This window comes from Meriones unguiculatus, chromosome 3 (assembly GCF_030254825.1).
Source record: "Meriones unguiculatus strain TT.TT164.6M chromosome 3, Bangor_MerUng_6.1, whole genome shotgun sequence".
Lineage (NCBI taxonomy): Eukaryota > Metazoa > Chordata > Mammalia > Rodentia > Muridae > Meriones > Meriones unguiculatus.
The window spans coordinates 20,434,449-20,458,064 of record NC_083351.1 but is presented as its reverse complement, the minus strand read 5'-3'; positions in this window follow the sequence as shown (position 1 = coordinate 20,458,064).

Here is a 23,616-nt window from a genome sequence, read left to right as displayed (position 1 = left end):
CTTCATTTCAGAAACTGTTATTTTTTAAAGTGCTAAAGATGAATAGGCTTTGATATGTTCCTAGCTATGCTCACAGTCAGGCTAAATAGTAAGGTAATTAATTACAGAAAAGGTCCTTATTTAACTTTCTATGTATGTTTTCAAGGTACAGCCTACAACAAGTAACTGAAAACAAGCAAGGGTTATTTAGCTCATATATACTTAACAGATAAGGGTCCTCAAACCTGTCAGAGGTCTCCTGAATATGGCATTTAAGATATTTGAGTTTACCATGACAGACAGAGACTCCCAGATCATTACAGCCACCCCCAAGGTCTCCAAGAAGATAATGGACACAGCAACAAACTACTCCACCAGGCTTGTAGAAACGCTAACTACTGGGCGAGGCTACCCCAGTGCCTTGTCTGCTGCTAGGGCCCTTGTTTGCTGCCAGGGCTCCACCCAAACTGTGGACAAGCAGGACACAGCAGAGTTCATGCCCCCCTCTTTGCCTAGACAAAGTAAGGTCAGTACCTCCCCATGTCCCTCCTCCACAGGAAAGCCTCTCATTGTCTAGGCCTAGTGACTGAAGACAGATGCTTTCCTGGAACCTCTGCCTACAATGCCATGGAAACCAGAGGAGCCTGTCTAGGGAAAGGACTATGGTCTAGTCTCTGTCATTTTAACTGTCACATCGGCCATTTGAATTATATTTTCTGCAATAATTTATACTTCTCGGGTCTCCGATAACGTTGATGGCTAAGCTAACTGTAGCTTTGTCAATTATGCAACAGCAGGCAACTGGCCCCTTCCATTTACATCCACTTTGTTAGTTCATTAATCAGTTCATTAGTTAAAGGTACTAGGTCTCTTATTTTAAAAAGGCAGACAGGTTTGCTCACAGGCTTCATATTAAAGAATAAACAGGTTTCAGGTGTCACTTTTCACTAAAGAAACATGCTTTGCAATGACTGTTCTCAGAAATAACTGCTCGTGTTCCTGGTAAATGATTAGATGAAAAATGCTTCAGATTTCTTTCCCCTTCTATGCCATTTTATACTAAAAGTTCAAAGGCTCAGAGTTTTAACATTGATCAATGGAGTTACGATAAGCTAATAGAGCACAGACTACTTACTATTCAGCCACAAGCTCAAGATTTTGAATTTCCCTTGGTTTAGTATAGACTTAAAGGTGCTTTTTATCAGGCTAAAAGCTTATATCCAGCTGTATGTTTATGCTTTTTAACCCAAAGCCATAGCTTTTACTATGGCTTCAAGGTATAAATTTGTTCCGGCTGTTTTACAGACACATTTTAGCTGCTTTTCTTACAATGTGGATTTCAATAAGTTGGAAATGCTAATATATCTTCCGCAAACTAAAATTTCATGTATGCTTCAGAGAGTCGAGGAAGCTGTAAGATCTGTCATAGGTCAAATGGACACCAGGTAGAGTGCAGCCTGTTTTCCCACCCGCCCATTCCTGAGGATGGGATCTCTCCCCTGGTCATGAGACTCCCCGCCTTTTCCAATGACTAGGATTGTGGGCCTGAGAGTTCCAAATGTAAGATTTCCCTTAAGCTTCTAAACTTTAACTTCTGTCACTAGTCTTTGTTCGTCTGAGGAGATTTTCACTTGGCTGACAGACACCACACAGGGGTTACCTGTGGGCTGCCAACTGCCGAGCTCTGGACTCGCTGGAGGCTGATGTAAACCAGTCCAGCCAATGTGATTACTCTCTATCTTTTCAGCCAGGCAGCTAATCAAATGCTTCTAATAAATACCCAATTGCCCAGCTTTTGACTAGCCTTTCACCCTTCCTAGGCCATGACAATGATTCTCTAGTTTCAGTTGTAAGTGTTTACAGAAGAGAATATGTTATCCCTTGTCCCCTACAACAGGGCACAATGCTAAATCAAAAGGAAACTTGCTGGCATGGAGGACAAAATGGCTGCCTATAATGACAATAGGCATAACCAGGAAAGATACCTGTTAAAACCAAATAGACCCAGATCTGTCCACAGGGAGCTTCATTAGCCGAAATGATTCTAAAATATGATAGGGCACTTGACCTGATCTAGATAGAATAGAGGTTATTACATAATTTTAAGAGAAAATTGTTTCTATTCAAACTGCTCAGAAGTCACTGTAGATGATCCAGTTACACTCAAAGACACATTACAGAAAAGGAGACCTGAACGAAATAAATGACCGCTGTCCATTCTTATTTCCACGCTTCTCCTAGATAATAACTGTGATGTCAGCCATTGCAGGGCCTTTGACCCTTCTGCTTCTGCTAATTACCATTGTCCCGTGCATCATTAAAGCCTTAACTAGTTGCATACATTTCCATTTCAGTGCCATTAAACTGATGCTTCTCTCTCTTCATCAGCCCCCCCCCCCCGATAGTTTTCTTATTGGTTATAATATGTGGACCCTGTGTTTTCAATGCATTACCAACTTCATTACCCATGAGACAGTCAATTGCATTTTCTTGACCTCACCGGTAGGTAGCACTTGAAAGGGTTACGAAGGCCAAGGGAGGAATGTCAAACCAAAATGGGAGCCACATTGTTGTTAAGGAGCCACAATGTTACATATTGTTATTAAGTCTCTGTTCCTTACAAAAACAAGTTTCTGTTCCCTAAACCTGAGGTATCCTGCAAACCATGTTTTCGGCCTATGCTGAGCTTCTGACCCCATGATCTAGCCCCACTGCTTTGCCCTGCTACACTCCTGAGCACTTGTGATTTCTCTCTTCCACATGATGAAGCCCCGAGTCCCCAACTCTCTTGTCCAGATGCTAACAGCCAATTATCTCAACAGCTGCTTTCTATCAACCCTAACCCTTCCCCATAAGAGAGATCTTTTTTAAAAAATTATACTTCATTTACTTTGTATCCCCCCTCTAGTTCCCTCCTTCCTCCCCTCCCAATCCCTTCTTTCCTCCCCCTTCTCCACACACTCCCCTCCCCAAGTCCACTGGTAGGGGAGGGTTTCTTTTTCTTCCTTCTGATCCTAGTCTGTTAGGTCTCATCAGGAGTGGCTGCATTGTCTTCCTCTGTGGCCTGGTAATGCTGCTTCCCCCTCAGGGGGAGGTGATCAAAGAGCAGGCCAATCAGTTCATGTCAGAAGCAGTCCCTGTTCCCATTACTATGGAACCTACTTGGACACTGAACTGCCATGGGCTACATCTGTGCAGGGGTTCTAAGTTATTTCCATGCATGGTACTTGGTTGGAGTATGAATCTCAGGAAAGACCCCTGTGCTCAAATTTTTTGGTTCTGTTGCTCTCCTTGTGGACCTCCTGTCTTTTCCAGCTGAGTGAGTTATCCCAGAAGCAGAAAGACACACACGGTATATACTCACTCATATAGACATATAATATAGGATAAACCTACTAAAATCTGTACACCCAAAGAAACTAATCAAGAGGGAGGACTCTGGCTAAAATGCTCAATCCCCACTCCGAAAGACAAAGAGGATGGACACCAGAAGAAGAAAACAGGAAACAAGTTAGGAGCCTCCCACAGAGGGCCTCTGAAAGGCTCTTCCCTTTCAGATCATAATCAGACAAAGGTTTTAAGATAACTTGTTGTTATTGTTGTGGAAAACTCTGGATGGCTTTGTCCAGATAACACAAAAAGGGGTGCACTAGTTACGGCTCGATTGGGTGGGTAGAATTCTTGGATGACTCCTTCTTTCTTCAAATGTCTGCCGGTTAGCTTGATGGTGCAGTTGGGTTAATTGGAAGTTCCATGGCAGTAGGAACAGGGGGCCACTTGGTCACATTGCACGGACAGTCAGGAAGCAGAGAGCAATGGAACCAGTGTAAAGCTTTAAAAGATGATCGGAGAACTAAAGAAACACTTGAGGAAAATCAAGAAGATGATAAACGCACACACACACATACACTCACAGACCGCCTCAACCACCACTACCACCATCAAAAGGAGATATAAAACAGTAAGTTTGAAAATAAATTCCGGGGCTAGAAAGTGTAATACAGAAAAATAATATTAGAGAAATTGAAAAAACAAAACAAAACAAAACAAATGCCATGCCTTCAATTTTATGTCCTTTCCAACTTCATATTTTGAAGTCTAATCCCTAATCTGGATGTATTTCCTAGTGACTTTCAGAGATGGTAGCTCATAATGGAGGCCCCAAAGAGACATTTCACCTACTGTCATGGAGGACACAGTGCAAAGAAGTCACATATGAACTTGTCAGAGGCCTGCATCAGACACTGGGTCTGTTGTTTCCTCAATTGTGCATGACCACACCCTCACAACAGTGAGAAAGCAATGGCCATTGTTTATGTATCAGGAAAACCATAATATTTTATTATAGAAGCCTGGATTTGACAGCAGATTTGATGAAGCAGAGGAAATAATCACCAAACTTGATATGATGATTGAAATAGTCAAGTACAAGGGACAGAAAGAATGAAGAGGGGAGAAAAGTGAAGAGTAGCACCCTGGGATCCATGGGACACCATCGAGAAAGACATTACACACACTGCAAGAGTCTCACAAGAAGAAAAGAAAGAGAAAGGAGCATAGAAATTAGTTGAAAATATAACCCCAAGCTCCCCGAGTTTGATGTTAAAAAGTTGAATGATTTTAGAGGAACCCAGACTAGTCAGTCTGCCGGAAGGAAAAGAGAATCTTGACATAGCCAACATGGCAGTGATTTGTCACATACAAGGATGTTTAATACAATTGTCAGCAGATTTCTCATCAGAAACCTTGAGGACTGGAAGCCGGTAGGCCGATGAATTCAAAGTATTGAAAGAAAATAAACCATCTATCAAGAACCCTGCTTGTGGCAAATCTTTTTTTCTCCAAAAGTGAAGGAGCAGTGAAGATGCTCTAAGGAAATCAAGAGCCCAGGGAGTGTGATACCCAATACCAAGCCAATACCAAATCACCATGTGACAGGATCTAGAACCATCTAGGAGACAAGCCTGCAGGCACACCGGTAAGAAATTATCTTAACTAGGTTAACTGAGGCAGGAAGACCCACTCTCAATGTGGGTCGTACCATTTCTTGGGCTGGGGTCCTGAGCCTCCCAAAGCATTTATTTCTGTTTATTGACAGTGTGGTGAGGGTGAAGCTGCCTCAAGCTCCTGTTGCAATTATTTCCCAGATCTGGTGGACTGCACCCTTGAACTGTGAGCCTGAATAATGGCTTTCTTTCCTAGCCTGCTCTTTTCAGGATATTTTATCATAGTGACAGGAAAGTTACCAGGAGGGAGTTTGTTGCTATAGTACCTGTTCTGTAAGAAATGGGTTTCTTCGTATTAACTTAAGAAGCAATGGGGCTGGGGAGACAGCTCAGCAATTAAGAGCACTTGCTGCTCTTCCAGAGGATTCAGGTTTGGCTCCCAGCACCCATATAGTGGCTCACAACCACCCACAACTCCAGTCCCAGGGGCTCTGAACCCCTCACGTACCAGGCACACATACACATAATTAGGCAAAACACCCATACATGTAAAATAAATAGATTTTAAAGGGAGTTGTTCTACACATTTAGAAATAAAATAAAAAGACGTTAGATCTTAATTTGAACACTCCTTAAAATTAGAATTATACAACGTGTGTGTGTGTGTTGTGTGTGGGGGTCTCAAGTAGCTGAGGCTGGCCTTGAATTTGCTGTGTAGTCAAGGATGATCTTGAACTTCTGATCCTCCTACACCTATCTCAGCTTTATGTGTCACTGGGGGATTGAACTCAGGGTTTCATGCTTGCTAGGCAAATATTTTACCAATCAAGCCTTTTAATTCCACTTTTTGTTTTCTGCATAATTTGAGAGATCAATCTAGTAACAGTCTTAGTCTATGTCTCTGGCCATGGAACATACACACAGACATACAAAAAAAAAAGTGATTTGATGGTATTTATCATTGAAAGTGGGCTTGCCTTAGTTAGGTGTTTATTGCTGTGAAGAGACACCATGACCTCAGCAACTCTTATAAAGGAAAACATTTAATTGGGGCTGGCTTACAGTTTCAGAGGCTTAGTCCATTATTGTCATGGTGGGAAACGTGGTGGCATGCAGGCAGACGTTTTTCTAGAGGAGCTGAGAGCTCTACATCTTGATCCAAAGGCAGCAGAAGGAGACTGTGCAACACACTGGGCACAGCTTGAGCATAGGAGACCTCAGAGCCCGCCCCCACAGTGACACACTTCCTCCAACAAGGCCACACCTCCTCACAGTGTCACTCCCTATGGGCCAAGCATTCAAATACATGAGTCTATGGGGGACATTCCTATTCAATCCACCACAGGGATAGAGACAGTGATGTATAGGAACAGAAATCTACATATGGTTGAAGTTAAGTGGGAGAGGTGGAAAATCAAACCAGGGTTGCATCACCTTAGGATGCTACATTTAACCTCACAAGGAAACCAGCTCTAGAATTAGCACAAAGATGGCAACAAGAGAATTCAAATGTTTCCTTGAGAAAAAAAAACAAAACAGAAAGAAAGATATCATCAGAAGCGACTCCTGATTAAAATAGACAGTTGTCTAAGGACAGCAGAAAAGAAATAGCAACATAGCAACATGATGGAATGAAACCCTCTTTATCAATAATTAGTTTAAATGAGAATGGATGCAGCTCTCCAGTCAAAACATAAAATTGTCAGAATAGATTAGAAACCACGAATAAACTGTCTCCAAGAGACTCTCTCTAGATACAAAGACAGGTCTTTATTGAAAGTCAAAGGATGGGAAAGACAGCCATGCAAATAGAAGCCCAAACAGGCGAGGGTTGCATATGGTAAAACAGGGCAAAACTCACTTTAAATCAGGATCACAAGGGCTCATCAGCAGGAAGCTAGGGTCTTCCCAATGAGAGCACATCTCAACATATGTCCATCTGCTCAGAGCTACTGTAGATTATACTGAGCTAAACATGGCAGCCTTGCTCACAAACAAACCACATAGCATAGCCTGCAGGGAGGGTCACAATCTACCTTGTTCTGAGCTAGTGAGTAATGGGTCCCTCATGACCTCCCTGGCTTCTTTTTCCTCACTGATGCAGATAATGTTTCAGTGTATCCATTTAGGCTCAGCTAGAGACCACTCTCTGAGGAGTCTGTGGCTCTTGTCACTTCACACTCTTGATTATGAGTTCAGTCTCCTTATCTCCTACCTCGTCCCACCCACGTGGGTCTGCGAAGACAGCCAAACAAACTCCTGGAATATCAGAGCTAGGGAGGGCCTTCCCAGCAGCCTGGGAAACCCTTGCATTTTTACAGAGAAGACTGAGGCCGGAGAGGGACCCTCTGTGGCAGACACAGCAGGGTAGGAGGGCTACTGATTCCTAGGCTAAGCTCCCCATCACAGGACTTGCTGCAGCGTGCTGGGTGGCCATCCTGTGGCTCTGGTGGGGACCATCAGCATTCTGACGCTAGGTACTCACACAATGATGACCATCCTATCCACGATGAAGTCCTTCTCCTATTTAACTGTGAGATAGCAGGAGGACAGAAAGTATTTGGAGGGAGGAGCTCCTTCAAGGTCACATTGACCTGTCAGAGGTCAGGACAAGTGACCTGACTCTCAGCACCCAGGACAGAGGCTTTCAAAAGATTGGAGTCATGGCAGTCTACTTTGATCCCATCAAAGACAGTGGCACTGAGACTGTTGTCCCTCTTACAGGCTAGAGGAGAATCAGTGCCCCAGCCACCTGCAGCACTCGGTGCTGTGCCAGGTCTCCTGGGGTCTGGTGTTGTGTCCTAGGAACCCCTCTCCTGAACACCAACCCATGGCATTCTTCCCAGCAGATCCATCAGTGTGGGGAGGAGGGAGCCTGTCTATCACATGCATTTCATGTGACAAAGTCCCGGTGGGATTTTGGCTTTCCTTCTGTGTCTTTCACATGTGGGGACTTGTAAGTTTTGGTTTCTTAAAACAACAACACTCAGTTATGTTATGTAAATATGTTTTTGTTTTAATCCCAAGTGTGGGATTTTAGTTTGGGCTCTAGTTTGTCCACAGCTGATAACTGCCTGATGCGGGTCATGGTCTTTGCCAGCTGGTTACTGCCTGCCTGCCTGCCTGCCTGCCTCCTGCGGCACAAAGAGGGGCGTGGTCTAGGACTCTGAGGGATATAAATACAAGAACTCAGAAAGAGAAGGTGTGGCAGTGTGAAGAGACCAAAGAACAATGTGGCATCTTGGAGGAGACAGCTGGAGAGAAACCTTTCAACACAGCGCTTGGAGGAGATGGCTTGCTGAATTTGCGGTTGATGGAGATTGGTATAGCCTCCCAAAAACCCATTGACTCTAAAACAGCTGGGAGAAGTAAAGGGGTCTGCACCTCCTCTCCCCACTAACTTTCTCTCACTTACCTAGGGTTAAGGGGTTGGTGGAAGGCAGGTAGAAGCTTAAATACCCCAAATAAAACAGAGTCTAGAAATGAGCATAACAGGGATTGCTCTGAGGTCGTGACTTAGATTTTGTCCTCCAGGGCTTTATGCTCCACATCAGAACCAACAGAGTCCAGCTTCCAGGGAGCTTTCCCAGAATGCCCCTGCAGCATCCCGTGCTGCTATTGGCTGGAGAAGCATGTCATGTGACTGCCTTTTGTTGTTGTTGTTCCCAACAGAATAGAGGCTGTGCCAACAAAGAAGATGGACCTCACACAGGAGCCTGCACTCTTCCAGGACATCTGTGATCTCGCCTTGGCATTTTCTTTGGTTGGTTGGCCCTACCCTAGGGCCAAGTTATTCTATGATCCCAGGCAGTGAGAGACTGAGCCCAGGTCCCTACAGAGAGAGGGTTGCCCAGCAGCTGCTGATATCTCCTGCTTGTTCTGATGCATCCAAAAGCTCCCTGTAAATTCATCCTCTTCCCCCTTGGCCTGCCTCCCTCCTTCCTGACCTAAGCCTCACCTTTCCAGCTCCCCAGACATCTGTGTAGCATGAGGAGGAGGGGCCTGTCCATCAAGTGCATTTCTGACACCACTTTAAATCAAAACGCAACAACATGTTTTCAAATGCGCAAACTAGAAAATCTCCATCTGACCTAGGGTTCCTTAAATCCTGGCCATGGGACATTCATTCTTGTCACCTGAATGGGGGTCATGCAGGCAATGCCTACCAACATTGAAATGCATTGGCCTTTCACTCAGCCTTGTGAACTCTAGGTGTCCCCCCTATTCAGGGTTGGTGAGCTATGTGTGCAGTGATCTGCTTCAGTCACCTAAAGGTAACAGGAAAAACAAGATTGTCTGGCATCTACGAAGAGGAGAAGGATAACGTAAATGATGTCCTCTCTCCCTAGCAGCCATTGAAAGATAACAAGCTGAGTCCCTATGCACCGGCTCAGAAGGCTGTCCATCATATGTTTAGAATGAAAACGTTTGATAAATGCGTGAGTGGTGTGCTGCTGCTCCGATACCGTTTTCCATCATTTTGTAGGTGATCAGATAAATATCTTGGCAGAGGGAGCTGGGGAGAAGTCCTTCACGGAACGGAGGCTGCCTTGCATGGTGTTTCACCCTAGTTGCTGCTCATGGATCTTTCCAGTGTCCCCAAAACCCTGTTCTGTCGATTTTACCTCTCCACAGGCCGTCCCCTTCAGAGGCCCACTGCAGTATCATTCTCCAGTCTCTGGAAACCAGCCTGGAACACAAAGAAAAACGGAACAACCCCCTTTCTGCCACCTTTGCTTTATCACAGACAGTTTTCCCCTCTTTGGGCCCAGAGTTCATGCCCTCACCCTGTACTGGGATCAGATCACTCTTGTCAAGGGTTGTTGACTCTCAGCAGTTCCTGAGCTGTGTGGGCCTTCAGCATGGTGGCTTATGAATGTGAAAACACAGCTCTCTCAGCTTATGTGCTTAAACACTTCATCTCTGGCTGTAGCACCTATGAGGAAGCAGGGCCTGGCTGATGGATGTCTGTTGCTGGAGTGAAGCCTTGGGAAATTACTTTGGCTTTTGCTCCTTGCCATTGCTCTGTACTTCCTGGTCTGTGTCAAGTAAAGACCTGTCACTTGCTGTGCTTTCTTCTAAGAGGCTGCTTTCTCCACTGTGAAGCCCTTCTCTCTCAAGTTGTGTCTGTCAGGGTTTCCGTTACAGCATGACAGTGTTGTGCTCAGTCTCTGAAGCCCTCTCTCCTCCTCCATCCTCTATGCTGATGATTTCCCTCCGAGCTCCCTGGCTTTTCTCCCTGTTACTCTTCTGGTCTTTCCTTGGTTGGCTTCCTGTCCTTCCACCAGTCTTGCCTCTCTTCCAGGATTCTCACAGAAACCTCCAAATGTCTTCCCTGCCTCTTCCCTCTTCCCCTAGGAATATGCTTCTCACAGAGCAACATCAGTCTTGGAGGAAGATCTAGATTGTCTCCATGAGCAAAGCCATACCCTAAACACCTGGACAACGCCTGTTCCCTCTGCTCCAGGCACTCTGGCCTCCGGCTTCTCTTTGGTTGTGTAGGTCTGCTCTCTCTGTGGCATTTGTACCTGGGCTTCCCCTCTTCTGCTTTGCTTAGCCTTTCTGAAGACATTTCTCCAGTGGTGTTATCATTGTCTTCTCCCTTGACATCCTGTTCCAACCTCTCTCCCACCCCACTCCTGCCTCACAGTCCCCACTTCACTGTCAGTGGGGCCTTGATGACTGCAGATGATCCATCAATCCAATTCTTTCACTCTTGTTTGCCCAGAGCACTTGACTCAGCTCCTGGCACAGAAGAGATGGTTGGGGAGATGTCATGAGGCAGATGGTGACTGAGTTGTGGAGAGCAGACTGACCTTGTACTGAGTTCTGCAGGGTCCTGAAACTCAGCACACTCCAAAGAGAGGTAACAAATCTACACAGAGAAAGTAGGTAGATGGTATGGGGAAGGTATCCTTTCTAAAATTTTCTGTCTTCAGAAATACTATTGGACTGTTTGTGTGTGTGTTTTCCTTTAAAATAAAAAACGATAGAGGAGGGTGATGTGATCACATTATAATCTCAAAATTAAAGGGATAATTAAAAATAAGATAAGAAGTGTGTATGGATGTTGCCATGGGACAGGGAAGCCAAGACTGGATATTTTCTATCAATAGCTACACATCAACAATATACCCTATCAGTCCCCATCTTGCACATAATGCTCAGCTAAAGAGGCTGCAAGAGTCATCTCAAGAACCCAAGATTCAGTGTCTTGTATCAGTTCTGAGACCTGCAAAAAAATGTCAGGGCTCGGGCCGGAGAGAAGGCTCAGAGGCTGAGAGCACTGTCTTTTCTTCCAAAGTTTCTGGGTTCAATTCCCAGCAACCACATGATGGCTTATACCATCTGTAATAAGATCTGGCACTCTCTTCTGTTGTGCAGACACACATGGAGGCAGAATACTGTATAAATAATAAATAGATCTTTAAAAATATGTCAGCCCTCCCTCCCTTCAGGACAAGGGCATTAGAGTCTACATTTTCCACACTTGAACATTTGTCTCTGTGTCTTGGAGTTTTCTACTCATGAGAATTTCCAGAAACTGGACCAAAGTCTTTTCTGAGGCTGACCTGGGGCATCTGGAACCTAAGCAGCTGTTGACACTCCAGATGTTATTGGTGAGGGTGTTGGAGAGCTCGTGTGTGGGGAGGAGGGGAAGGCAGAGCAGGAACAAGACCATCATGGAGCCCTTGAACTGTGTGTTCTCTTCTGGTGTGGTTACCCTGCTTCTTCAGGCCTGTTTTTCCCCAGTGTTATGTGTGACCTATGTGAGGTACACTTCATGAGTGTGCTTGAGCCCCAGCTTCAGGAGGAAGGGTTGTCAGGAAGAAGAGACACCATGGCTTCCGGAAGGCTCTTCCACAGGCTTCTTGAAGAGCTGTGTTCTGTTGGTACCCACAGGAAGACAACTGTGAAGAGCCCACAAGTGAACCCCGCAGAATGATGATGACAGACTTTGAAACCTATAAAAGTTGTGGTAGAAAGCTTGTGACAGCAAACTCCGGTGACAGTCAGGGAAAGCTGGGTGGCTGCGTGGGTGTCCTTTCAAGTTCTGCATTGCCCCAGTGAAGCTCCGTTCCACAGAACCTAATTCTCCCGAGTCTCGTGTGACTCCCTAAGTGTGACCTTGAACCTGATCCTCTCGCCTCCAGCTCCTTCGTGTAGGATTCCAGGCCATCTCCCCTGGTTTATGTGATGCTGAGGACCACACTTACGGCCTCATGGGTACTCGGTGAGCATCCTCCATCCCTCTGGCTGTTCTTTCATGAACACTCATACTGTGTACTCCTCCTATGGCCCTGCTCAGTTCCCATTCTGGGCCTGTCCAGCGTAGTGAGCGTCCTCTGTGTCAAGGCCATGTGCGGCAGCAGTGAAGGCACAGTGGTGAGCAGGGATACAGATATACCTGTGTTGGAAGGGGAACTGGCCCATCCACTCTCTCCCAGGGGCTTCTGGAGAATTCTCCAGGATCTGCTGCTAGGCAATAGGCATGGAGAACTGTCTGTGCTGTCTGCCTGATAATCCAGCCCAGATCTCAGACAGGAAGAGGCATCTCTGAGATCTAGGGAGCACAGGCAGCCAGGACTCCAGTCAGAGGGGGCTGAGGGATGGTAGTGAAGGAGTTACAGAAACTGATTTTCCTGTCACCACCACCAGCACTGTGAAGAAGCCACAGTGGGGCCTCCACAAAGGAATGGGTATAGACTTTGAAACCGATGGAATTTGTGGGAGGCAGCTTTCGACAGTGACACCCAGAAGAGGCAGGATGGAGGGCATCCTTTCAAGTTCTGCATGCCCCAAGCTGCCTTGCAGCTCACTTCTCTAGCAGATCCCTGGCAGCCACCTGCCCACGTCACTGATGAGAGCAGGAAGACAACGTGAACCAGTAGGACAGGACAGCAGTCATGTCTGATTCTTTTTTATCATAGTCTTTATAACTGAAATGAATTTATTTATTAAAGAAACTGTTTTAAATGGGTTATATTTCCTATGGCACAACAACAGCAACAACAAAAAGCAGTTTAAAAACAACTAAAGAACCAGCCCCCCTTGGGCTGGAGTAGACGAAATGGGATAACATACAACCTGTGGTGCTGATGCTGAGCCTGGCATGTGAGGACCAGCATGGCTGCAGCATCACCATGCTGGCTGTGTTTATGGCCATGGATCCTGGCCATCGTGGGTCCTCACACCTCTGTGGCTTAGTGACTATCCCTCTCCATAGCTGGGCCGACTCATCCCTGAAGTCAGAACACACCTCGCCCAACCTGAGAGCAGGACAAAACACTGAAGAGCCAGGAAACACGCCCCCCCCCCCATGTCACCTGCTCCTGCTGAGTTGGTGACTCTGTAACCGTGCCCAGAGTCACTTGGGCATGAAGGGGCCCTTTGTGCCCATTCTATCCAAGAGATAACTGAGGAGCACAACTGCCCTTTGGGTGTGCATCCTTGCTATCTCTCAGTTGAGGGCTGCGGGCTCCCTGCTCACCTTGACTGAAGCATCAGGAACTCCAGAGTTTGCAGAGGAAATTGGAACAATTGGCCTACTTGAGCAGGGCGTCCTTTTCCAGATCGTTACCAGCAGATCCATATTGGATCGTACCACCCAGTTTGGCCTCACCTCCCCCGCTCCAGACATGGCCGAGAGAGAGCATCAATAACCTTGACAAAATCTAAATAAAAGTGTCTCCAGTAACCGTAGGGGAGGGCTGTGCGGGCGCCTCTTGAGAAGTCCATAAATCTCGGGCTGATGGATCACCTGGGCAGGTACTCCCCGCCACCAGCGCTCTGGCTCAGGACCAGAAGTAGCATAATTACTGCTCCAGCTGCGGTTATCTGAACTAGCCAGTCCATTTTTCTCTTTTATTACCACTGCATTTCAGGAAAGTGTCCTCTGCAGACCCCTCTTATCTAAATGTTGGATTTATTTGATGGCTCCACTAAGACCAGGTGGTGAAGCCAGAGCTTGCCCTGCAATACGAGGGACCCAGTCCCTGAGGCCACCTGTCCAGAGGGCTTTTTCATGATGTGATGGGTAGGTAGCGGGCTAGCCAACTATTCGTAACTGTCAACCCCATCAGTGGTACCATTCATTTGTCTTCCTTCCCTGCTCCCTTGCTCTGTGGACCAGCTGTGCCCAACCTAACTCAGTAGGATAAGGCTACAGCTGAGGCTGAGCAGGAGCTTCCTGGGTGGATAGGAAGGGAGAGGGACAGAGGCCAGTATGGTCACCTCTCTCTGTCCAGCCTCAGGATCCTTCTCATTGCGTGTTCTGTGGCAGCCAACAAAACCATAGATTCCAAGCGACCTCTTCTTTCTCTCTCCTTCCCTGCCCAGTGTGTATGTATGTTTACACATATGTGTATGTAGATGCTCTCACCGACATGTGCTCATATGGAAGCCAGAGGTTGGCATTGGATGTCTTCCTCTATTACTCTAAACATTGTGGGTTTTGTTTTGTTTGTTTTGTTTTGTTTTGTTTTGAGCAGGAACTCTCAAGGAACCTCTAGCTCACTGATTGGCTGGATTGAGTCTCAGGACCAACCTCTCAGTGCTGGGATTACAGGCGCATAGTACCACATTTATATGTGTGTGTGTGTGTGTGTGTGTGTCTGTGTGTGGTGTGTGTGTGTGGGGTAGGTTCACCTGCCTCTTTGTGCATGGACACCAAAGGAGGGTGTCATGTGACTTGCTCTAAAACTCTGTCTTTTAAGACAGGGCCTCTCACTGAACCTAAAGGTAGATTGGCAATGTCAGCCAATGTCTTGCTCCCCACCCCCACCCCTGCTCAGAACTGGGGTTACAGGCATGAGTGCTGCCATGCCTGGCTTTTCCTATGAGTGCTGGGATCTGAACTCATGTCCTCATGTTTACACAGCAAGTACTCATACCTGCTGAGCCATCCCTCCAACCCTCATTCTCAGCTAAGACCTCATGCTTAGGAGCAAGCATTTTATCCACTGAGGTACCTTTTCAGCCCCCAGGGAGCTCTTTGATATTCTGGTCCCAAGCTGCTATTAGAATCAATAGGCTTTTCTGAGCAAGGTCAACTTTCTTGAGAAACAGGCAATGGCCCAACCTGGGTGCTATTGACAGTCCTGACTCAGCACAACAACAGCTTATGAAAGATTGAGTTCCATTACTCTGTCACACCACAGCGCCATCATTAACCACCAGGGCCTCACAGGGCAAGTCTACAGTGTTGGGGACACAAGGCTTCCATTTTGTCCTTATTCATTTAGAAGCCTTGTTACCTCTCTAAAACACAGATCAATGCCATGAGCATTTTTCTTTCACTAGGAAGAAGCAGGGGATACAGTCTAGAAACCATACACTTGATAACTTGCTTGTCATTGGTAGACATTAGTCATTTGCTGTACCTTGCAGCAGGAGAAGCTGGGAAATGTAGTTTTTATTCTATGCAGCTTAAGTGTGATGCTTTCCAATTGAAGGAAGGAATGGATAACTTATGGTGGGGAGCAGACTGGCACTGGTATGTTGGCCACAGTTGGGTGTAGACATGAGAATAGCATTTGGAGGGACTGTTGTAGAGTTGACTTGTTACATGAGTATCCCTGGTTCTTGTCTAATTTTCCTGATTTCCTGGGCTTTCCTCCTTGGGTGTCTTTTCTGTCCTTGTCTCTGGCATGTGGTTATGTGATTCTTTTCTTACCTGCAGTTAAAAGTGCTTTCTCGGGGCTGGAGGGATGGCTCTGTGGTTAAGAGCACTTGCGGCTCCTGCAGAGGACCCAAGTTTGGTTCCCAGCACCCATGTCAGGTAACTCTAGCTCCAGGGGCTCTGACATCCTCTTCTGGACTCTGAAGGCATCTGCACTCATTTGCACACACACATACACACACACACACACACACACTTTGAAAAATAAATCTTTTTTTAAATAAGTGCTTTCTGGATCTTCTGATAGCTCTGGGAAAGTTTGGAGAGAGCCCAGTTCAATGCTGGGTGCCGAGGGCACAGCAGGAAGCCAAGACAGGAATGAGTTCTCTTGGCCATTCTCTTCAAATCATTTCTGTCCTGAAAGAATAACCAGCAGATTTAGCTCTGTAAGAAATGTTTCAGTCTTTCAGGCAGAAGAGAGATGATGATACTACATGCAAATTTGGATCTCTCCATGGAGCACGGAGCATCGGAAATGGCAATTATACACATTAATGCCCTATAGTTCATCTGACTAATTAAATACCTTTAAAAAGTTGTTGACTGTTTAAAGACTGAAAATAGCAGACAGTTGAGCTGGCAACATACACAGAAGTAAAATGAGAAGTAGCCAAAGCGCTCAGAGAGAAGGGATGAAAGGAACGCACCCAAGAGTTCTTATGTATGGAATGGTATGAGTCACTTGAGGGCATACGTTGGTCATATAAGCACATGTAATGTAAGCCCCTAGGCAACCATTAAGGTACCTACACAAAGAGCAGGTCAATAACTGAAAGGAAGACAAAATGGAATCTTGGTAATAGTTACTCAAGCTGAAGGCAGAAAAAGAAGGACCAGGGAACAGAAACAAATGTGACACAGAAAAGCAAGGCCTGAGGCTGCCATAGTTGATTCTTATCCTAGTTAGGGCTTCTGTTGCTGTGACAGACACTATGACCAAAAGCAACCTGAGGAGGGTTTATTTCTCTGCCCCTTCCACATCAGTCATCAACCAAGAAAATGTACCACAGGTTTGCCCACAAGCCAATCAGGTGGGGCATTTTCTCAATATGTTTCCTCTTCCAAAATGACTCTACCTTGTGTCAAATTGACAAAAAAGAAAAGAAAAAAAAAAACTAGCCAGGATGAGTATGAACTGTCTCCCACTGGTTCCTGAGTTAATTCTCAGTCTCAGAGGTGGCTGGTGATTTGGGGGAGATTCTGAAATGAGGAGGTGCAAGCCAGCTGGAGGAAGTCACTGGAGTGTGTCCCGGGAGTGTCTAGCCTTGGCCCCTTACTGTGTTCCTTTTCTCTGCTTCTTTGCACCACGAAGTGAGAAAGTCTGTAGCCCAGTGGTTCTTAGCCTTCCTAATGAGACCCTTTAATACAGGTCCTCAGGCCGTGGCGACACCAACTGTAAAACTATTTTTGTTGCTCCTTTATAACTGCAATTTTGCTACTGTTATGAATCATAATACAAATATCTGTGTTTTCCAATGGTTTTAGGCTACCCTGTGAAAGGCTCATTCCGCTCACCCAAAAGGGTCATGACCCACAAGTTGAAGCCATTGCTGTAACTAGTCCTATTCCCAGAATGTTCTGCTCAAGCCCCTGGGACCAAATGACCAGGACAGACCCCTCAGAAACCATGAGCCAAAACAAAACTTTCTTTCTTCAAGTTGTTCCGTCAGGAATTTTTTTTAATCACAAAAGTGGCTAATATGAAGTTATATGTAAAATCTAACTGTGTCTATAATCCTTTTAAATGTGAACAAAAATAGTTGGATTGAAGGGTTTGGGAGAATACAACTGTAAGATGATCACAGAAAGCCCTCCCTAATTAATGAGCTTCAAATGGGCAAAGTGTTTAGAATGATTCTCACACAGCAGAAATGGCTGTCTTCATATCAGACTAGATTTCTGGCCACAGAATTTCCACTACCAGGGGTTTAGTGGGGGCCTTTCTAGTGACAAGAGCTGTCCCCTTGTCAACAGAACACATAAAAGAAGAGTCTCAAGATGGGGAAGCAAAGCTGGAAACTGTAAAGAGAAATAGACAGACCCACGGTGACCCACAGATGACTTCCATGTCCCCTTACCGTAATGAGATGAGTACACGGTAGAGAAGGAGATGGAGAATTCCATCATCAAACAACTGCCTCTAATTGACATTGATAGAATTCTGCGTGGCACTGTAACAGCGCATACCATATTCACAGGCAGCTGGTGCTTTTAATAAGCTGGAATATATAAACCAGAGCCTCAGTAATTTTAAAAGGATCCCAGCCTTTAAAAAAAATATGTTGTTTGTTGATAATAAAATAAATCAGAACTCAAAAGTAGAACTAGAGACAGAACTGCGAGCTGTTTGAACATGGAGCCAATACATTTACAAACAAGTAAACTTAAAAAAAAATGTGAATCAAAGAATAATTCGGAAACTTTCTGAACTGAATGAGAGCAGAAAAGCTAACAAGTCAAACATACCACCTGCTGCTAAATCAAAACTTGGAAGATATTTGCATGTTGAATATTGAACATGCAAATGAGATCAGTCTTAAGCAATGGTTTCTACTTCCACCATAGGCTGCTGGGAGAGCAAACTCAGCCCCAAATAAACAAGGGAAAGGAGATCATAAAGATCAGATCAGAAGTTGGTGATGCAGGAAATAAAAACACTGTAGAGAGATGAAAATAAAAATCCAGCTACTTGACTCAGAGTAATACACACATAGAGTGATTAGGGACAAAGAGAGGAGGTGGGTGTTTTGGGAATAAGAGAAGATAACATGCCAATCAGTTCATAGATATTAAAGTGCGTATGAAGGAGCAAGGTGAACAGCTTTCTGCAAATAAATCCGACAGCCCCAAAATGGGGGCTTGTGGGCCGGGCATGCATATAAATGTGTGCTGTGGTATATGTATGGGGAGGTCAAAGGATGATGTTGATTTCCTCCTCCCATGTGGGTCCTGGGGATGAGACTCAGGTCATCAGGCTTAGCAGCAAGCCCCTTTACACCCTGAGCTAGCTCACCAGCCCCAGAAACCAGTTTTTGACTCCATCCATGGGCTTCGTTGCAGTGTGAATATTTTCATCTCCAGCTGTGCCACAGCTCAGTCCCTAGATGAGATGATGAGTGGACTGAAGATGATATAAACTTTCTTAAGGACGGGGTTCATCCCTTTCTCCTCCCACCTGCCTCAGAAGGAGGCAGCCTTTATTTTCTACAGAGGATGCACTCAAGGTGCCATCTTGGGAACCGAGAGATGAAGACCTAACTAACCTGAGGCCCCTTACAATGTAGCAATTAAAAAAAAAAGAATGTAGCAATTTAAACAAAACTTCGTGGTAGTGAGTCATGGTGCTCTTTCTGGGTCAGCAATTCCCCACAAGCCTCATACAGTGCGGACTTGTCTGGTAGCCTATGCTGCTATGGAGAGATGGGGGACCTTTAAGATGTAGAGTCTACTGAGAGGAAGTGGGGCCATTGGGGGGGGCGGGTCCCAGAAGGGGATCTTGTAACTCCACTCCCTGCCTGTGTCTCTTTATTACCTGGCCACCATGATGTGGTGTCACTAGGCACCCCTGCCTTGATGTGTGGCCTGAGGTGACAGAGCCCAGGGATTGCAGATTGAAACCCCCAAGCCAAAATAAGCTTCTTAATGTTTTGTGTGATTGATCTCATGTATTTTCCCGCAGGGACAATAATCTAATACATGGGATGCTGGGCTGTCTCTGCCCAGTCCTTCTCCTCTGCTAAGCCAGGACATTGATCTTCCGTGTTTGCTGTGTGAGGCGTATGCCAGGCAGGGAGGCTGGGCAATAAACAGCCTCGAAGAAAGATGAGCCACCCTCCACTGGGAAGGGGGCTCCACGGGTGGGTGACATCAGCCTGTGCCCCATCATAGCCCCCTTGAGGTGGAAAGGAAAGGGCTGCCCTGGTCCTCTAACCTTGAATTCTCATGCGCAGGAAAGCCACCTTGGGGCTGTCAGTGTGAAAGGCAAGCTCCTCCGAGGAGGCCATTGGAAATAACCATATGCTCTCACGGTGGACATCGTATAAGGTCCAGGGGTCACCTGGAATCTTCCAGAAGCTGGAGTTGTGGTTGACATGTTCCAGCACAGTAAATAAGCAGGTGGGATGTCCATGAAGTTTGTGTGGGGACCTCTGAGATGAGGGTGGTGGGCAGAGGGTCCGTGGGGCAGCGAGACACACAGGCTGGCTGCTGGGGCATGCAGAAGCCTCTGGCCCTGCCAGCTGGCTGGTCGAGAGTCCCCATGCTGCTAGACATTTGTATTTCTGTGCAAAACAGATCAAGTTGTAATCACTGGAAAATCCATCCAGGTCAAGGAAATAGTTCATGCAACAAAACAACAGCAAGTCTGCAGAGAGATGCAGCCTAAAGCCTTCTGTTGAGGGCCTGGCTCAGCCTAACATCTGCACAGAAGCGTGTGACCTTTTTCTGTGTAGGGCACTTATGGTAAAGCATGCAGGCTCCATGGCACCAACCCTTAACCCTCCTGTCTTCTCTGCCCCTCACTCTGGCCTCCATCCCGCCTTCTCTCATGCTCCTGTTTATTTTCAGAGCCTCGGGATCTTCCCCAACCCTGTGACATTTACTCTTCAGAATGAGAATCTTTTCTATTTATGGTTCTCAGAGAGAAGCTGCTGGGGGAGATTTTCCCAGCCTCCTCCTGCCTAGCTGAAGAGGATGCGCTAGGGCAGGGCATCCATTCTATCAACCAGTAACTATAAAGGACTTGCTACATGGCAGGCCTTTCTTGTGAGTTGAGTTCCTTCCATAAGAGAGGCCTGAGGGGGTATATGTTTCTGGCGGTGAAGGCTCAGTTAACACAGAGCCTGTATGCCTCGGCAGGGTAGGGAGCCGTTACTGGAGAGGGTCAGAGCTTGTCCTCTCGGCTTCAGGCTATTGCTGCCCTCCATGTAGCCCTTAGGACCCATGGTTACTAGTGAATCGATGGAGGAGCAAAGTCTGGGAAGACTAGGAGTTTAGAGATGAGGCAGGGGATGTAAGCAGAGGGCCCAGTAAGGGACAGGCTGGGTGTTAGACCGAGGACTTAACAGTAGGGTTTCACCCACGTCGCTGCAAGTGACAGAAACCACAGCTCATCCTGGCTGAGTTCACAGAGAAAAGCAACTCTCATGAGAGGTCGCTCTAGTGCAGGCTGCTGCAGGTGGGAAAAGGACCCTGGAAGAAACCAAGCTGCTCAGACAAAGCCCTGTAAATAAGAATCTCACAGGAGCGAAGGCAGAGCCAGGAGGTTGACAGGTCACCTGGGGCATTTGTGCATTTAAAAAGATTCTTTTATTCATTTAAGTCAAGGAGTCACTGCATAGCTGAGGCTATCCAACAACTTACTATCCTACAGCTACCTCAGGATAGCCTTGACTTTGCCATCTTCCTGCTTCAGCCTCCTGGGTGCTGGAAGTATAGATGTGAGCTGCCATACCTGGCTTAGTGATAGTAGTGATTATGATGGTGGTGGTGTTGTGATGATGTTGTTGATGATGATGATAGTGGAGGTGGTGGTGGTGATGATGAGTGGGTGGGTGGATGGGTGTGGGTTGCTGGGATGGAACTAGGACTCTTGAGCACTCTAGGCAAGTATTACACCGCTGAGTTACAGCCCTCGCCGTGGCTGAATTGACACTAGCGTCACATTTCTGGAGGAAGCCTTCAGCTCAGCCCCCCTCCAGCCATCTCACTGCCTGCACTCCAGCTCCTCTGGCTGACTCCCAGCCCTTTGTCTTATGCTGGTGCCTCTTGGTCCAAGCCCTTTGCACATGCTCCCTCATGTCCATCAATGGTGCATTCAGTAAGTAAAATGACAGGAGAGGGTCATGAAGAAACAGGTGTCACTGTCTTTAGTGGAACAGGGAGAAAGACAGGTGTGACCCTGCGACTCCATATGGTAAAACACAGAACCGGGAAAAAGAGAAGGAAGGAGTAGGAATGGGATAGATATACCGATGACAAGGACAGGCTGCTTCCGGGCACCAGTGAGCTTGTCATGCTCCCTTCCTCTCTGTGCCCTTCATCCTGCTGCTGTGAACTTCTGCACAGGCACCCCCTGGAGATGCCTGGTTCTGATTCCCACGGTCCTACAGGAGGCTGCAGTGATCAAGTGTGCTCAGGTGGCTTTCCTGTTGGGACTTTGGCAACTCAGATGCCTGCACACAGTTTCCATGAGCACTGTTGAAGAGGCCGGGGAAGAGAAACAGAGAGGGCTCCCACTTGGCTTCCTGGTAGGTACCTGTGGTGCAGGGATATGGGCCTAATGATGATGCTTGTTTCCTGTTGCTGGCCCCTCTTCCACGAGCTCCATGATCCCAGCATGCATGGGGCTCCCCCACCTCTGCATAGCATCTGTAACTTCCGTATCCCCCCTTCTTACCCACTTCATGCTAACTGTCCAAACATCATTCATCTCAGTGCCCTTCTTTCCCAGGAGGCCTAGGGAGCCTTTATCAGCAGCCAGGTTGACACACTGGTCTGTGTGAAGGATAGTAGACAGCTTACTATAAACAGGCCACTGCTTTTTCCTGGGCCTCTGTTTCCCCTTCTGGGAAATGTCCTGCAGGCTCCTCTCCAAGCTCCTTCTCACGGTAGGAGCCTTGACTTTCTTTCTGTCCCACAGAGTGTGACACCTTCCTCCCCGGGTACTGAGATCACAGTGAGACATACCTAACACAGCCCAGGGTCTACCTAGGAGGGTTCATGGTGGCTACTGCTCTGGCAGGAAAGACTCTCTGCTCTGGTTAGGGGGTCTTCTGATCTGGTGGGCATGGTTACTGTTCTCAAGGGTAAGGCCTCTGCTCTGACCAGTGGGGATTCTGCTCTGATGGACAGGTGGTGGATATCTGTCTAGTAACTGTCTCTGGCCAGCATGACAGCTTATCAGGAAAAGGCACTTGCTTCAAAGCCTAGAGACCTGAATTTGATCCCCAGGACCTGTGTATTGGAACAAAAGGACCAAGGCCCACAAGTTGTTCTCTGACCTTCACATATGTGTGGGGGCATGCATGTACACCTCCCCCACTTATATTTATAGAGATAGATAGATAGATAGATAGAGAGAGAGAGACAGACAGACAGACAGACAGACAGATAGATAGATGCAGCATTCTGGAAGCTTCTTTGGGTATCACTGGGTTGGCATAGATAGATAGACAGACAGACAGACAGACAGACAGACAGACAGATAGATAGACTAGAAGCTTCTTTGGATATCACTGGGTCGGCTTTTCAGCAGCATTCCATGTCCCTGTTCTCGCAACCCACAGAGGCTCTGAGACAGGTCCGGAGTGATCCTTGAAGAATGGAAATCGTCCTCTCCCCAGCTGCTTACAGCACTCTGGAGGCTCCTGCTGTAGATGCAGAGACCCCACCGGAGTCACTTCAAGGACATCCCCATGCCCTCCTGCCCTTTGGCACCCATTCAGGAATGGAAACTGAGGCACAGAGAGAACATGAGACTGGCCCAGCCTGGCTTTGTCTAGAAGGGAGAGCAGAATTCAAACCTAGGCCTGTAGGAATCTGCCTCTGTACGTGATGCCTGAACACTGGTCTAATTAGTAGCAGACAGGAGCTCTGTCTGGGCTGGTGCATAGAACTGGGGGGCTGGGCACAAAGTGCCAGTCAAGATCAATAGTTATTGATCAAGAGCATATGGTGGTAGTCCTCTTCACACCTTCGCATTCTTGCCAATTGAGTCCAACGTGCTGGGTGCTTGCTGAGGCCCAGCTCACAGACTCATCCAACCCTCAACGGGCATGTCTGTTGATGCAGAATATTGATGAGAGGTACCAAGAGACTCTAATCTTTTCTGAAATGCTGAGAGCCTTTGCAAAGGGATTAGCGATCCACAGTCTTTGAGATCTGGGTCCCAACCCACACTCAGCGGGACTGTCCCCCAGGTACCTTATAGAGCCAGCAGCGCCATGTGTGGGCATAATGATGTATATGCCAAGCTCTTTGCTGGGTCACTGGAGAGAAAAAAAAAATGTG